The sequence below is a fragment of the Zootoca vivipara genome, chromosome 12, assembly GCF_963506605.1.
Source record: "Zootoca vivipara chromosome 12, rZooViv1.1, whole genome shotgun sequence".
Classification (NCBI taxonomy): domain Eukaryota; kingdom Metazoa; phylum Chordata; class Lepidosauria; order Squamata; family Lacertidae; genus Zootoca; species Zootoca vivipara.
The window spans coordinates 4,533,771-4,546,050 of NC_083287.1; positions in this window are offsets into that span (position 1 = coordinate 4,533,771).

The window sequence follows — 12,280 nt, forward strand, 5'->3', positions numbered from 1 at the left end:
TTATGCATATTCACCAATCAGCTCATACTAGTCCCAGCATATGACGTTTTAAAAAATGGTCACATTTAAAGGAATTCTTAAAGCAAAAGCCTTGGCCAGTGCTGAAAGTGTGTGAGGGAACAGGAGACATTGTGGAATCTCTAACATAGTGATGTCAAGGGCACAACTCAAATGGACTTCAGTGGTAGTTAAGATTTTACCCTAAGGGCCAAAGGCCACAAAGCTTTTCTTTCACAAGCAACACTGCAAGTAAAACCTCATTGCTTTGAAATAATTCTGTGCTGGCAAATTTAGCTTCCGCAGATAAAGCTTTGCCACTTGCTGTCCACCACGCTTTCAGTTTTAGTTGAGATGAGCTTAAGGAGACGTTAGGCTAGCAAAGGGCTACAATGTTTCTCCTACTTCTGGCACTCGTCAAATTAATGAATTTTCTAGCATAGTTAGGCCCTGTCTATATTGATAGGGGTGGCATGTCAGCACCTTGAGGGCAAGAAAAGCAGGACGATGAAGCAGTTGTAGTCCCTCCCTACCCTTTTTGTCAGCCAAACTCGAGCTACCATGATCCAAAGAAGGCAGTGTGAGAGCCTTTTTCTGCACATGAATCGACTGCATTGCCAGTGAGGGTGGGAGAAAGAGTGAGCTGGAATGCTGTATTCTGTCTGCATGTGGCAATCCCAGGTAGTACTCATTTCCCAAGATGCAATAGACACCAGTGACATCGTGAATCCCCTGTTGGACAGTGAGGAAGAGAGGGTGAGAAATGATACACATTTTGAACCTCATAGAACTAGTAAGGAACCTGTATTTCCATCATGGAGAGTAAGGAAGGGATACGGCAGCATAATGTGGTATGTTCATGGGTGCATGCAAGAACATTTGTGTGCTTGCATGTATCAAATGAGATGCAAAATAAAGGTGGAATTTTTTTTTCCGTTGTCCAGTAAACATCAAAGCACTTGCTTATAGTTAAGTCTAATTTATTCCACAATATTTAGCCTGCATAATTCAGCTAGCGGATTGCGCAATTATGTAGGGTTTTTTTTAAAAAAAAGCATTTTCTTTCCCCTTTTTAAAATTTGCAAAGAACAATTAGAATTTTTGATCTAATTAGACTACATAAAAATGTATTCCATAAAATAAAAAGGCTTTAAAATTTAAATTATTCACAGAATGTTTTTTTTAAAAAAGAAATAATTAAGTAGATGAAAAGGTATTAATGGGGAATGTTCACAAAGAGTGCGCTGAAACTTAAGAAGTGCTTGCTCTTGAATGTTGCTGTGAGAGTATTTACTAATTATTTTGGAAGGCAAAGGAATATTGAAAATGAGGTGACTGAGCTGATATAAATGTAAATCAAGCTGGGAACCCTCTACAGTATTGTCTTCCCTCGATTTGTATTTGGCCTTTTAGTTGTATGTGTATTATCCAAGGTAGTCAGAAATTAAAGCCCCGGAGTGAAGTTGAATAGCTACAAGATTTTCACTGAAGGGTAAATTCCATCAGATATTTTTCTCTTCACAGTCAGAAGCAGACGCATTTGGTGGAATTTTTCCACCAAAGCTCAGCCCATAGATAAAAGTCCTCTTACTTAGCATTTCCCTTTATTTACTCATGTGAGCAGCTCCAAGGATATGGCTAACAGTACATATCGACTCAAAAATAAGTGCCTGGCTACAGGATTGCATCTTTAAAATACAGTTTTGTGGGTTCTCACATAAGGCAAAGCTGGAATGGGAAGTAGCCCAGGTCAGAGGGAAAGAAGTTGGTCAGTGATACAACTTGCAATAGCTAGTGTTCAGGACCCCCCCCCCCCAGCTTGTCATGGGCAAATACTAACCTACCTCACAACATCCCTGTGGGGTAAAGGCTGCAATCCTGTGCATACTTACATGGCAGTATATCCCACTGAATTCAGTGGGGCATATTTCTGATTAGACATGTATGGGATTGTGCTGCAAATGAAATAAGACATACCCAAGGTTGTTACAGAAGCAATTATCAATAACACCCCTAAAGCCACACCCAGGACTAACAGGCCACACCTTTAGTAGTTAATCCCATGTTTCTCGCTCTCTTATTGTCATGGACAACAGCATTGACAATTTCATGCTAGCAAAAACCGTATTTATGTTAATTTTGTTTAAAAGGTATTTGGGGGAAAAAATCCAATTCCGCTCCAACTGAATGCATCCATCCATCCACCTCCCATAGATATTATTAGCTGGCTTTGGAAACCAGAGATACATGTCTCTATGCTCTTCAGTCTAATTTATTTATGCATGATTTTTAATGGATGGAGGAAAATAAAAGTTTAGATGTGGTGGATGGTTTTATGGTAAGCATATTGAAAGGAGTGGGAGGTATATAAATTAACAAGCGACTGTTTCTCATCCCTTTCCAGTAGCACTCATACATATGCATACCCTGTTCCCAACTTTTGAGGGCTTTTCTCTCTTCTTCATTTGCTACAGTCAGCCATAGGCTTTTGATTTTTAGTTATTCAAAGCAGAGGGAGGTGAAAAAGTAAATATAAATTTGGTACATTAATCAAGACGGACTGTAGTTCCAGTACAACAACAACTAAAAGAAGATAATTTGTTTTAATTAAATTGGTATGTCTTCAGAGTTTTAAATTGCTACCACATTTGACATGTTCTTATAGGCCAAACAGCCTAGCAATAAGACAAAGTACGAAGGGTTTGGGGTTTTTTAGAATAAAAAAAGGAATGCATTTGTTTGCTATCCATTGTTAGCCTTGTTTTCTGCAGTGCCCCCCACCTGTTGAGAAAATATGAATATGCTATAATAACACTTCTTAAGAACTTGATAGCATGAGAAGTGTGTCAGTGCCCTTTGGATTAGGACGAAAGAATGCATCCGTTTGTGAGAATTACAAAGGCTTAGTGTCGAATCTTCTAAAGAAGCCTTCTCTAACCTAGTGCCTCCCAGATGTTTTAGACTACAGTTCCTTTGTGGACAGTCCCCTCTCCCTTTCAGTTTTTGCTATTAGTTATAATAGCAAAATGGGAGGGACAAATGCCTTCATGAAACTGTAGGGTGCTCCCGAACTCTAAACCATGGTTTAGAGATGAGGTAGCATTACACTTATGCCAAGTCGAAACCTTGCAGATGCCCAGAAAAAAATGTCTGTGACCTTAGCTCTATGGGTGATTCAGTCCTAAACCTTTCCATTATTATTATTACAGCATTGAAACACAGTATTAATTGTATTGTATTGAGATGCAAATACTAACTCAGGCATCCCCAAACTTCGGCCCTCCAGATGTTTTGGACTATGATTCCCATAATCCCTGACCACTGGTCCTCTTAGCTAGGGATCATGGGAGTTGTAGGCCAAAACATCTGGAGGGCTGCAGTTTGGGGATGTCTGTACTAAATAAATTTCCCTCACTGGATTATTAAAAACATGTAATTTCAGAACTATTTGGAGATTGTTGCTGGTGATACTTGCCAAATCTTTGTACAAAATCAACATTTTATCAGTGAGGGAGAGCTACCTCCCCTCCCTCCATTAGCCATAACTTTATTTTGACCCTTGTCTCACTGAAGTCAGTTTAACAGAGTTACGTTTTACAGCAAGTCAATCACCTAGATCACAAGCCAGATTCTGATACCTTCACTTATACGGAATATCTGCAGCCTACAAATTGCCACTCTTTAATGTGCTATCAGCATGAGAGGGAGAAGCCCAGAAGCCCTTGTGAACATCGTATTTCCTTAAGCAGAAGTAATCTACATTTCTAGCATATCTCATTATTTATTTTTTTGATTCAGTGATTTTTTTTTGTTTATTTGCAACAATTTAGTTTTGTATTTAAACTCTTTGAAGGCGAAACTTGGATGATAAAGATATATATGTTGTGTGCGTGTGTGCATAAATATACACACAGGTGACCATTTGCCCTGGTCCATCAAAAGCTATCTGTGTAAGAGAATGAGCTTCTTTTGCAGAGGTTGCCCCCCTCAATCTGCACTTGCATGTGCTGTAGAGAATGGCAGCAAGCCATGCGCAGCCTCGACGCATGTGCTTCCTAACAGCTTGTCGGCATTATCAGATCTCTCAGTCAGTGTATACAGGCTGAGTAAAACTACTGCCTTTCTCTTCCCCTCCCGTAAACAGGTGATCAGCGCAGATCGTGTGATCGTGTGCTTGGTGGCAAAGGGGAACCCTCACAACTAACATGGAGCCAAATATGCAGTTCTGCACATGGGGACCTCTGAATCGAGGAAATTATTATATTGGTTTATGCCTGTGTGTATATACAGATAAGCACGCACACACATCATTCAAGATATATATATCATACCACGATATATATATATTGAAAACCAAGATGTTATTACATTTTGTTGGGGATTTTAAAAAAATGTTTTGTTGCTGTTATTATTGGGTTACATTCCCTCGCCCCCCGGTATACTACATGCAGTGCTTTAACCAATGTCCATTTGGCTAATGTAATTAAAGTTGTTAATTTATATGAGTACATTTCAACTATGTCATTGTTTTCTTGATATTTATTGTGTAGAAGGACTGGTAATTTTTTTATTATTTACAGTATGTTTTAAGAAGTAACAGTTTGATATGTTCTCCTTCTTGTTTGTGTTAGAAGTTATTTATTTTCATAGCATTCCGTCTGATATTTTATACCTGGAAGGCATGCAATCTATACTTTGTACAGTTAGCAAGACATTTTCATCAACTCCCAGTAGTTTCTTAAATAAATAAAAGACATGTTTGGAAAAAAGAGGTTTTTTAAACTTTACTTATTTTGGGGTTTTTTTGTATTGGTTTGCAGGAGTGACGCCATGCACTTATTGTCAGACTGATAAAGTCACGTTGTATTGTATGAGAAAAAAAGACCAAATTTCTATCTGGTTCAAAGTAGCTAGCTATCCTTCCGAGCAAAGCTACACCAGAGATGGGTTTTCTCCACTGATAGCACAAAGGGAAAGGCAGAAAGTGTCAGAAAGTGAATCTGCTGGCTCTGTCCCTTTATTATAAATTGCAAAATTATGATAACACAGACAGCTCTTTGCATTTTGAGCAAATTTGATATGTTCAATATGTTTGGACCAGCAAAGATTTAACTTTGTTCTTGTTCTTTTCCTCTTTTTTACATTGCTCTTTCCTAAGCAACAGCATCAAAAACCCACAAGTGGATTTAATAAAGGGAGTTCCACCTAGCATTGTGTAATGGTTCCTTCATGTATGACGCAGAGACTGGGGAGAGTATGAACTAGAACATCTAAGAAACAGATCAGAAAAACAGCCTTCTCCTTTACAAATATCCACCAACCCATAAGTACATTTCAGCGGGATTCACACAGCCACCCCTGCCCCACACCTCATTGCATGGTTATTGGTTGGTTGGTTTTCTGTTCAATCCTAAGGACCCAAGGATCCATCGCACATTTATACATGGTGTATGAATAATAAGTATGTAAACGTGCTGTTTTAAATAAAGAAAATTCATTCAGTAGCACCTTAAAGACCAACTAAGTTTTTTATTTTGGTGTGAGCTTTTGTGTGCATGCACACTTCATCAGATACACTGAGACATCAGGAACCACAAGACAGAGAAACCAGTAGGAGAACACTTCAATCTCGCAGGACATTCTATACAAGATCTCAAAGCAGCTGTTTTATTACAAAAAAAAATTCAGATACAGACTGGAAAGAGAAGTTGCTGAATTGCAACTCATTAGCAAGCTTAAAACCATGGAGCCACCTGGAATGAAAAAAGACATAGGATTCTTATCTCATTATATATGATCAAGCTTTCCTTAGCACCTCAGCCCTTGCTCCCCCCCCCCCGCAAGACCAATTGCAGTCATTAACAGTCGTTAACAGTCATCAACAGGTTTACCACTCCTATCAGCCCATCACCCATTCCCATCACCCCCACCCTCTGAATATACATAAGGGTCTGGTGGCTTCTGCCTCAGTGTATCTGACGAAGTGTGCATGCACATGAAAGCTCATACCAAAATATAAACTTAGTTGGTCTTTAAGATGCTACTGAAGGATTTTTTTTATTTTGTTTCGACTCAGACCAACACGGCTACCTACCTGCAACTAGTGCTGTTTTAAGTTTTGCTGAGCTCTTGTCCAAACCAGTTATGGATATTTAATCTTATTTTGACACTAGCAATAGAATAGTCCCTTCCTGAGGTCAGAAGGCTGGCCGAGGGCACAAAGGGCAGGCTGCCCGCCCAACAATTGGCTGCCACTTTCCACAATCCCCGCAGGTGCTGCCTGAGGCAACCACCACACTTTGCCTAACGGTGCAGCCAGGGGTATACCTAGGGGTTGGCGAAACAAATCCCCAGTGGGGGCAAAGGCCCTGGGGTGGGGGCACAAAAACAAACCCAGATTGCTCTGACTGAGGAAAGAGAGTTAGTTGTGTGGTGCAAGAGGCACAAGAGGCAGGTTGCTTGGGTGGCAATCACCTCAGAATAAATTGAGATTGGGGGGTGGGGTGGGGTGGCTGGTGCCACTGTTGCTGCCTTCTTCACACCCCTACAAGCAGGGACGTTTCCCAACTTCTCTGTGTATTCATGGCCCTCCAAGGCCCCACCCCTGGGGGACCCAACTAGGCCCTCCCTGCCTCCCTCCCTCCCTGCTTACCACTCCCATGAGGGACCTGCTTGGCTGGTGGCTACTGTGGCAAAGTGATGCAGGGGGCATGGATACAAGGGCAGAAGGGACCCCAGGTCTGTCCCTGGTTATGCCCTGGTGCTGTACATAGACCTGGGGTGTCCATTCAGCTTCCTTTATTGCTCCCTAGAAAATTACAGAGGTGTGGGAGTTAGACATCCATCATTCTTATTAAAAAAGAAAGAAGAGGGAAAGTCTAATGCTCAAAGTATTTGTCTGACTCCTTTGCACAATGCAGATATTGTAACTAGATTAAGAAAACGATAGTTGGGTGACGAGAAAATGGCTTCAGAGGGGTAATAACAATTTAGAATGGCTAATAATAATAATAATAATAATATTTTATTTATTATTTATACCCCACCACTCTGGGCAGCTCCCAATCAGATATTAAAAACACAATAGGCTACAGTACATCACATATTCCTCCTACCCAGCAATACAGGGTAGTCTTAACTATTATAAAGTAGGGGAACACAGTGTTTAAATTTAGATCCACTAAGAATTCTCATTGCAGCATTCTCAAGAACGTTTTAAAATAAAACAAGATTCCAGAGTTCTTAAAGGGGGGGAAAATACTGAAAACCCCCGAAGTATTTTTATGCCAATTAATATTACAATGTTTCTAGAAAGAAATGGAAGACCATTGATTGTTTGATGATAAGAACATATGTTCATTATTAGAATGTAGCCCAATCTTATTGCCATTCTACCACCTCCCAAAGAGACTATTAGTCTCAATTAATTGATGTTAAAATGTAGCCTGAGGTTAGCCATACAAATATAGCCATGGGTGCAATCCTTCAGCTCCTGAGAGTGTGTCTACCTAATCTCCTCCAATTCCAGGGAAGACAGGGCTCTGAAATTAGAGTCCTGATGTGTCCTCACTCCTTGCCGCTATGGAAACATCTAATGACTTCGCCCAACTGCAAAGAACTCCAGTGCTGGTAGGGCTATAGGGCTCGTCTAAAACTTTTCAATTTGCTTCCCATGGTTCACAAATAGGAAATAAACTGTTTAAAAAGGGGGAAGAGAAGCATTAGAAGAATGAAGGCATGCAAGAACTCACTCCTATCCCAGCGCTAGAGCAGGAGGGCTTTAGGTGGGGAGCTAAACTGCCCTCTCTCAACAGCCTTAGCATTTTATTTTTTATAAAGTGGAGGCTTGCCCTCTAGGGATACTGGGGCACAGTTCTTCCAAGGAGAATGTCAAGCAATTAAAAATATAAACCCCACCAAATCTCAAAGCCACTCACTCTACCCAGTCGTCGTCCACCACCACCCCAACATTTTATACCTCTATTTGAACTCAGAGCAGCACTGCAATATGTCTGTCAATCTACTGCTCGTTCTCTGCAACACTCAGCCAAAAGCAGAGCTATGGCAAACAGTTGCCTCCCATGTGTCTCTAAGCAGAAAAAGCATGTGCTTTTTCAGACTGCCTGCAATTCAGCCTTATGTGGAAGGTTTCAGTTCCATCTATTGCTGTTTGGATTAACCAACAGCCACAGTATAAGCCTAGTTGGGCTGCCTGAAGAGTGGTCTGGAGATGCTCAGAGCTGTTTCCTAAGGCCATGCCCACACTTCAGAGCACATTCTTTGCAGCTAGTCAGGTGAAGGGTGTGGTTGCTAGTTTAACGAGCTTGCCTTTTGTTTCATTTATATTAGTTAAACACAGCAGTGGCGGAGAGAGAGTGTGATTATCTTTCTATATACTATCTATTTTTTGCTTAATCATTTGCAGTTATTTTTGTGAATGGGTAGGATTGGGAGAAGACATGGTGCTTGGCTTCTATGTGTGTCGAAACTTTCACCACATGTATTATTGGAAAGATGGGTTTGTCTCATAGAACTGTAATCTCCAGAGTGGTTCAACAATCAATCCCTCCTTGCAGGGAACTCTAGGGATTGTTTATTTATGTGGAAGATAGGGATCTCCAAACAGCCCTCCACACCTTTAACACTTCCCAGGATTCTTTGGGGAAAGTTGGTCAAGTTGGTATGATACTGCTTTAAATGTACAGCACACATGGGGGCCTCAATTTCAATTTTGATTTAGTACTAAAAGAAAGCTCCCAGTATGTTGATATTATACCAAGGACACTGACTCATCTAGGAGGCAAAATTAGAGTTTGAATTTCCATCTCTGACTTCAGTGCAACACAAGTAAGAAAGAGAGAATATTCAGAGATAGCATCATTTATACAGCAAATGCAGAAAGGGTTTGAAAAGCCATCTGAACAGGATCTAAATGAGTGTCCATTAAATGGATGGTCAAGAAAGAACACTCTGTCAACATGAGATAGTGAAGGGGTCAACTAATTTTCTCTTTCTAGACTAACCTTGGCAATAACACAATAGACTTGCTTTTGCTTTTGAGTAAAGATAAAAGGAGAGCTTCTAAATGGAAAACTGACCACAGCTCTTCCCAACCCCAGGGCTGTCTTCCATTTTGCACGGTATTTCGGTTTATGAAACTTGGAGCATCCTAAAAAGTATGTAGATTTGGGGACACACAGCTGTCTGCTTTGATCTGTACATGGTCCATGGCCATTCAAAACACAGATAAAGGGAGAGAAAGAGAATGAGGGGGGGGGGAGAAAGAAAGAAAGAAAGAAAGAAAGAAAGAAAGAAAGAAAGAAAGAAAGAAAGAAAGAAAGAAAGAAAGAAGCACAGTTCTGGCCATTCTTCCTTCCCTTTCTTCTTCCTCTCTGGTGTCTGCATTGTGTAGAAAATGGAGGGCTGGAATACATTTGTCTTTGCATTTGCAGTGCACACTTTTTTAAAAAAGTAGCAGCTGCTGTGTGTGGAAAGGGTGCTGGTAATAATTGAGACTGCAGCAGTCAAAGAGAGGAGTTTAAACATATCTCCCCTGCTATGTCCCTGATAAAGATTCTTTCTCTGAAGTTGTCATTTGCAGGGTGAGCAGATCTCAGTACAAATAGCAACAGCAGAAGTGTGAATTCATTAAGACCATCCTAGCAGAGAAAATACACCCCTTCTCTACCTGCTGCAATCCTGATGCTTATCAGATCCCACAGCAGCCACTATTTGCTTTTTTAAAGAATGCATGTTAAATGCAAAGGCTCATTTGGAGCTTTAGGTTGTAAAATCTTGTCTTTTTGTTTTATGTTCCTTTGCAAAATGCTGTGTACATTGATGGCATAATTAACTATTGCTATGTTAATCTTACTCTGAATTCTATTCTATTTGTCCAGTCACTAGTTTAGCCAGCTATTTTTTGAATAAGGCAACTAATCAGTCAATAAGCCAGTCAATCAAATAAACAAAACAAACAAAAATGAAACAACAGTACTTGTCCTGTAAATTATTTCTTTATTTCAAAAAAATTATAAACCACTTGATTGTAAAAAAAGATAAAACAATAAAATTGAGAAAATAATCACAACCATCCTTTAAAACATACAAAAGTTAGCAAATTAAAATTACATTGAAACAATACCTGTTTCAAACCAGAACTGACAATTGGAAGATTGCATAAATTATAGGAAAAGCCAATGTGGTGTAGTGGCTAAGAGCGGTAGACTTGTAATCTGGGGAACCGGGTTCACGTCTCCGCTCCTCCACATGCAGCTGCTGGGTGACCTTGGGCTAGTCACACTTCTCTGAAGTCTCTCAGCCCCACTCACCTCACAGAGTGTTTGTTGTGGGGGGGGGAAGGAGATAGTTAGCCGCTTTGAGACTCCTTAGGGTAGTGATAAAGCGGGATATCAAATCCAAACTCTTCTTCTTCTTCTTCTTCTTCTTCTTCTTCTTCTTCTTCTTCTTCTTCTTCTTCTTCTTCTTCCTATATATCTAGCTGTGGATGGAGGAGAAATATAAGCAAACTAACCTAATTTGCACTTTCTGAAAAAATTCACAGACCAGAACAAATCTATCCTTCAATGTTCACTCTTCCCCAAATTTTGCAGTTCTCTAGCCAAAGAATAGATTCAATATAAGCACAAAAAGTTTAAAGCATGCATAAATATGCATATATAGTGAAAATAATATACAAAGTGCATTATATTTTGGGAAATGGTTTTGCAAAAATGTTGCTATTAGGCATACAAAAATGTGCATTGTACATCAGTACTACATTACTGATGAATTTCCATGAGTATTTTTTAAAAATGCAAGCAGATGTGGAAATGTGTCAAACTGAATTTAATACTGGAGAAATGGGAAGCTGAGAGAAACCAAAATGGACAAATTTGGCCCTCCCTAGATTCTGCCCTCGCAGTGCAATGTGCACAGTGAGAAATGAAATGGAGCTCTGTCTGGTTTCAAAGGGTTCCCCACCACCCACCATGCCAGCCACCAGGAAGTGATATGAACATTCCTCAGGAAGCAGGGATACTTTTGTGCAGACAGAGGATACACAGTTGTGTCTAGATTTCTGTGACATCATCATAAGAACCCAGTGGATGATTTGGGAAGGCATGTGATCTGGAAGGTAATAACCAGCCTGTGTCACCTCAGGCTTTGACTCATTTCCAGTTCTTCTAACCGCCCCCACCAGCCAATTTTTTTGGTGGTTATATAATTGAAACATATCTCATGATTACTGTAATTGCTCCAAAAAGTCACCCATCCACACCACACTGGAACACTGAAGATTGAAAACAGGATACGGGCATTCAATGCTCTGGATAATCCTAGTAGTCTTTTGTAGTCTTGGCATCCACGAATCTCTGTTATTAAAACAGTATTACTGCTAAGGAAGCAAAATAAGACGGCGTTCGAGAAGGTGAGAAAGGCAAGCGGCTCCTGCATCAGTTCCCAGAGTCTATTAGCTTTAAAGTATTTGCTGGAAATCATGAAGACTGTGTGGTGTTTCTACCCATCAGCATTTCCTCTCCGTTGGGTTTTTGGCAGCACAACTAACAATTTGCTTTAATTCAACTCCAAAACATTTTCAGGTTTAAAAGTTCCCTGGAATGATAAAAGTCGCACTGGACTTTGCAGGGCATGATCTAGCCCTTGTGCCAAGTTCAATGGGAAAGCTTTTCATGGCATGCTTTGCTTCACACCACACCTACCACATGGCAATGTCCATCTTTCACTTGTTTGAAAGTATCTTGTTCTAACCAAGCAGCAGTGGAGAATATTGATTTAAAGCTTTTAAAATACTCGTGGAGATATATATTCTAGAGCCAGTTTTCATTTAGGAGGGCAGAGCTCTTGATGTTAGTCATCTACCTAATTCCAACACCCATTAGGCACACTAGGGGAAAACAGCGGGTTTTTTTGTACCTGTTCAGTGGAAAGAATGTCAAGTATTCAAACTCTGCCTTTTGCAAAGCCACCCGACTTGGTGTATGTTGACAGATGCTGAATGGATTCCCACAACTAATCTAACATGAAACTACTAACATACTTTTGTCCTAGATGAGCATTTTACAACCTGCAATCGTTACAAGATGTACGGACAGCCATTTGCTTAGATAGCTTAACAAAAAAAGTTTACTCAAAGTCGTAGGCCCCTTCAGGCATTCAATATTTGTGTTAGCTTAGCAAGCAATGTGTGTGTGTGTGTGTGTGTGTATGTGTGTGTGTGTGTGAGAGAGAGAGAGAGAGAGAGCGCATGTTATCTCTGTTC